Source organism: Ostrea edulis, chromosome 2 (assembly GCF_947568905.1).
Source record: "Ostrea edulis chromosome 2, xbOstEdul1.1, whole genome shotgun sequence".
Taxonomy (NCBI): Eukaryota; Metazoa; Mollusca; class Bivalvia; order Ostreida; family Ostreidae; genus Ostrea; species Ostrea edulis.
In genome coordinates, this window is record NC_079165.1 from 39,883,533 (window position 1) to 39,889,593 (window position 6,061).

The following is a 6,061-nucleotide window of genomic DNA, read 5'->3' on the forward strand; positions in this document are numbered from 1 at the left end:
TAAAGTTTACGACGCCCCGACAGATTTCGTTCAGAAAAGCTCAATCGGACAGAAGGCTCATGAAAGCAAAATATTGATCGATTTCATTTTGCTGAATGTCTCTCGAGAATTTTTCACTCATGCAGACGTCACCAAGACCGGTGAAGGACTTCAAATTTAGGCCTATGCTCGGCGCATACGACCATTTAGTAGTCGTTTATAAGCGCACCACGGGACATCCGTTTTTAAGGTCATCTCAGAGTTCACACCTGCCAATTAAACTGTCCCAACCTGTTTTTAACGACGCAAGTCTGTCGCTGCCGGGGTGAACACTCTTGGCCACCGCGGCAGGTACTAGTATCTATATTGTTTTACACGTATACATATATACCAAGTTCGGACCATCCGTGGACTCGGGGTTCATGAAATTTAGTTCTGGCAAGGTCTTTCTGATCTTCATCACTATGCATTTCGTTTTCCTTACACGTGCAATTTATATTGTTGAAAATTGGTCAATTTTTGCCCTGCCCCCACTGGTACAGGAGTCAAGAAATTACAATTTACGCCCCCCTTGTTCCAATGGTGCTTCATACCAAATACGAGAAGCATTGGAATGGTAGACATCAAGTTAGAAATGTTCAACTGTTAAAGGACGACCACTTCCAAAAAAAAATTCGGGCCTCTAGAATCTCAAGTCAGGTATGCTACGATCTGTACTGCCACTGGTGATTGAACCCGTATGACTGCCACAAGTCAATCAAGCTCACAGTGCACATCTACGGTGTTTAAAACAAATTTTAGCCGACAAGACAATTTTTTGCTGTTCAGATTTGTTCTATATTGTTCAACAATGACCTAAAATTTCGATGGTTTTCATATACCGTTAGCTGAATTGCATTATTTTATTGAACTCAGTAGTTCCAAACAATAAATGATCCAACATAGTTTCAATGAAATAAACTCCCGTCAAACAGGATCTCAAATTTAAAACTAGATAAATACATTTTTACTGTTTTTTTTAATTACTCAAATACAAATCAAGAACAGAAATGGCTGCTTCTGACCAATGGTTTCAGCAGTGACAGCATTGGTATCCTAATTAAAGAACACTCAGCGGTCAATTTCACAATCTCCCTGGGTGTCCAGTAAAAAGATATGATGATGATGTCTATGAAGATGAGGGTAAATGAAAAATTTCCGCTGCCCCCAGAGTGAAATGCCACACGACATGTAAAGCCTGAACCATGGACTGGACACGCTTTACATTAACTTCTTCCTCCTTTCTTCTCTCTCTCTCCTTCAGTTTTAAATGGGTCAATAATGGTCGTATGGCTTACACACCAAGTCCTTTCATGTTCCTGATTTACACTTGTGACGTGAAGGGGGGGGGGCTGTCTACTTTGACCTGAAGAAAAAGCAAAATATTTGTAAACAGTGTGCCGAACACGTTTTCCCACCGACATCCAATACTTAACACTTGATTTCCCCTAAAACAGATATTGAAGTGCACCATTCAAACAGACCTCAATTTTTCAGAGATATACATTAACTTTCATCTCAAGGGCGGATCCAATGGGTTTATGGGAACTATGGACACAAGTAGTCAATAAACTCATCATTTTCATGTATAGAAAACTGTCTCAAGATCTCCCTAACTTGTTATTTATACAAGCAAATGGGGTAGGAGTGGACGCTGTGAAAAGTACCTAAAAGATCAAGTGCTAGACCCCCCCCCCCCCCCCCAATTCCTGAATCCGCCTATACTGCATCTAATCAGTAATGCAACTTTTGTGCAATCTGCATTTTGATTGGCCAATTCACTGATGTTTAAGGCTATTAAACAAGAATGAACAAGACGGAAAGCTTTCCATTGCAACTCATAATAGAGTGATGCTAAAATATGTCAAATGTAAACATTTCATGTTTGACACGTTACTTACGACCAAAAGCCAAAATATTTTATTAAACGATATTCATTTCTGGAATCTTCTGCAAAATTTAATTTTGCAATACATACAAGTATATTATCTAACTAAGCTATATTTTTGCAAATAATCATTATTTCAGCTCTACAAATACAAAATACCTAAATTAGGTAGTGATGAAACGATTGTCACTAATGATCGTTGACCAAACAAAATCCAGTAATCACTTCATCTTTGTTCAAATTTTATTTTCGGTATGTCAAACCCGATCAAAATCAAGCATTCAGAATGGTGGGAGATATGAAGTACGATAATGACATTCAACATTTAAATAAAGGAATATATCTCTGATATGTTTGAAATATTGAGATTACAAATAAATTTCATTACTCGATATATTGAAATTTTGATTTATTTAACTGAACAAATAAAACTATTAAGAATTCAAATGTTGTTACCATATGTTAATGATTCTGTTCTCTATTTTGAGGGGGAAAACACTTAAAGTACAATTCCGATTATCTTCTTCCAATAATCTGCATACCACCTCTGGTGTATTGTCGGATTATAAACGATTACATGTGCTAGATTATTACCGATAATCGATTACGGTGTTTGGTTCGATTGCTCACCACTATTACAGGTAGTGATGGGCAATCGGACCAAAAACCATAATCGATTATCGGCAATAATCGGATACATGTAATTGATTATAATCGGAATTGGCATTTAAGTGTTTTCCTAACAGAATCATTAAATGTATGGAAACAACATTTGAATTCTTCTTTGTTACGTTTGTTCACGGGTAAATAAATCAGAATTTCAATATATCAAGTAATGGAATTTATCTATAATCTCAATGTATCAAAGATATCAGATAGACTCCTTTATTTGACTGTTGAATGTCGTTCTTGCTGCCGTCCTTCATATCTCCCGCCATTTTGTTTGCTTATATTTGATTGGGTTTGACATACAGAAAATAAAATTTGAACAAAGTTAAAGTGATTTCCGGATTTTGTTTGGTCAACGATGTCGGCGACTTTTATATTGTAATCGATAAGTAGCATTGTAGATCTCTCAACGACCAACAATCGTTTCATCACTAATTGCAAGGCTTGAAATTAACATATGCCCGTCAGTCTGTGACTGGTTAAAAGTCCGAGGGACTGAAATACATTTGTTTAAGTCAGTTCGATGGCACTGGTCAATTTTCTAAAGCATCATTTTGAAAAATATTCTTATGGAATCTTGTACATGCATTTGGCATTCCTCCGTAGATATCAAGACAAACCCGGTTAGTAACTATAAACCTTACATGTGTTAAAATATTGTTCGAGGCATATCGAGTTAGATTCCATTTCACATGATTTTGATAACATTAACAAAATATGTTTAATTACTTCTGGAACACTGGTAAATTTTTTATGGACTGGTTGAAATTATACCATATCAGTCCGGCTAGACCGGTGACATAAGTGTTTCAAGCCCTGTATTGTTAGGAAAACATTTTCCTTCATATATAATCATGCATGAATTCAGATATAATACATTTGTTTCCCCCAACCTACCAAAAAAAAAATCCACCAAACCCAGCATTTTATAAATTTTCTGCTTCATTTTCAGTTTACGTAATTACACAAAATAAATGGGGGGTTTCCCCCCAATCTACACGTGTCCACTTCATTATCTTGTACTATAAAAAAAAGGGTGATACGAAACAATTCATTTTGACCTTATCTGTGTCTACAGTTGCTCATCTGGGCAAAAATATCAATGGACCTCCAGGGTTCCAAATTACCGCTCGCCCACTCGCATTGGCGACTAAACTTTGCTTGTGGGCACCCAAAATTTTCGTTCTCGTTGCCCACCTGGCGACCGTAATTGTCCGATCAACATTTTTCTTTCTGACCGACCTGAGTCCAATTATAATTGAAGTTCAATTTCCAGTTGAGGTTTTCAGTCTTCACGAAAAACTTTGTAAAGCACAGGCCCTTCGGGCCTCCCAGTATAATAATTGTGCAAGCCCGAACAATATTTTACAGGCCCAAAATGTTTTTTTATTTTTATTTGACCACATGTCATTTGCTGATTCTACACTATAGATACATGCATGTTCTACTGTAGGAAAATACAGGTCAAGATCATGAAGATGATCATAGTTAGAGAACAACTGACATTAAAAGGATTGTCTTATTTTATTTTTCAACATATTAATCTCGCAGATACATCAGCAGCTCATGTTCAACTTTGTTTTGTATACACCGCGTACAAAACATTTTGTTCTCTCCAGAATCAAATGTTAGCCAAGGCCTACCCTCGGTCCAATGGGGCATGAATTTTCGCTCTTTTCTCCTCGTACGACAGGTTTTTGGGTTGTTTTTTTTTATCGGATGGTTGTGATTATGAAATACGCTTGGGTGGTTTTGAATTTCCCGGACCAGCCCCCTCCCTATACTTCAGAAAAGGCAGCATGGTTGATCATTTTTCTATGCGAAATTTGACTACTAAGTCATGACATTTAGTCTGAGTCAATCTCACGCTTTATTTGTAATATATACAGAACATATAAGAAAACATTTACAGGCCCGCCGGACTCCTGGGTTTAATATTTTAAGAAGCCCGATCCCGATTTTACTGGCCTCGGGCATTGGGCCACTGGTTAACGTCGAAGACTGGGTTTTGCCACTTGGCGAGACATTCATGATTCCTGGGGTATCAAACCTTCCAAAATGTATTTAAACCAGAAGTTGAACAACGCAAGGGTTACTTCAAACGAAAAGAAAGCGTCTGCTTTTAACCAAAAGTGGAAAATATGGCTCGATGACGGCAAAAAGGGTATGACGTGTTGCGTGTACAAAACATGACATGAAAGGTCCAGTCGTTGTGACAGCTTGCCCATGTTATAAACTTGACAACATCGAAAAGCTGAGAAATTTTGAAATAACATAAAAAGTCTGAAGAAACGTGTGTTAAGTCAGACGCCGCGAAGATCATTAAGTTGCTAGGATGATGAAATGAGAGAGGTATTTGAAAGAATTACGGAGAAGGAAACAGAATATGAATATTGATATTTTAATTTTTTAAATAAATTGCAATGCGACCTGATGTTTCTTTTTTTCTTGTAACCCCCCCCCCCCCCCCCCCGTTATTCAATTTCATGATGGCTAACAGAATTTCTTATTCAGGGGCCCATTTGGCCTCCAAGGTATTCAGTCGAAGTTGGAACCCTGGACCTCTTGTAGACTTTTTCATCATTCATGCTTGCTGAACAAACGTTTTGACTGGTTGCAAGTCGCACATCTTTTATCAGGTTAACTGGTCCCACCAGTATTTATTTACACATACCTTGCCCTCATCTTTCTCCTCTTGCGCTTTAACCTCCTCATGCGCTTCTTCCTCCACTGAAAACAAATTGCACAAAGTTAAAAACCTTTCGAGTACACACTATGCTTTAAGCACTATTAGGCTAGAGACTAACGTTGGACTAGCTTTCCCTTAAAGATATATTTTGAAATGCAGCATGTAATTTAGTATAAATGCTTACTTTATGAGGGCAAATCAAAAGGAATTAAACAAGCCAAAACTCATGCAAAACTAGGCTAAGTTTAACATGTGCTTTTGATAATCACTGTAAATGACAAGAACATGTGGCGCAACTTGCGCAGCAGGATCACCATGTTGGTCGCCCAATGCCAGAACACTGGAGAAAAAGAACCCACATGGCTTGTGAAAATCTTTGTCAAAGGTTTAATCATATAATTACTTATTTCGTCCGCCTGACAGCGCCATGCAGATGATCAAAACAGAAATTCATTAGGGAATAGTGTAGAAAAGCATTTCAGACCCCAAAGGGGGGGGGGTGTATGTATTTCCCGATTTAATATAATTGTAGCATACCTTTGCTCGCATCTTGATCAGGGATATCTACAAATATATCAAGATATAAACAAATTCAATATAGTATATCACAGATGATGGAGTTTCAACTACGATTTCTTCCGATTTAATCTAAAGTTCACCAACACACGACTCACCTGGTCAAGACGGAAGTATCAAGAGAAAGATAGTACGGAAGAAAAGGGTGAGATTTGTAAAAAGTTTATAAAATATGTATTTTCCTTTTTTTGAAATCTAGAGAATTATATTGCTTTGAAAAG

General features: G+C 37.4%; 1 long non-coding RNA gene across 1 annotated transcript; it reads right to left on the minus strand.

Annotated features, from left to right (window-relative positions):
- Positions 1 to 978: 978 nt before the first annotated feature.
- LOC125679406 (uncharacterized) lies at positions 979 to 6,009 on the minus strand. Its single transcript, XR_007371810.2, has 4 exons — positions 5,939 to 6,009; positions 5,802 to 5,828; positions 5,250 to 5,305; positions 979 to 1,384 (listed from the first exon to the last, which is right to left on the minus strand). It is a non-coding gene; the product is annotated as an uncharacterized LOC125679406 (long non-coding RNA).
- Positions 6,010 to 6,061: the final 52 nt, after the last annotated feature.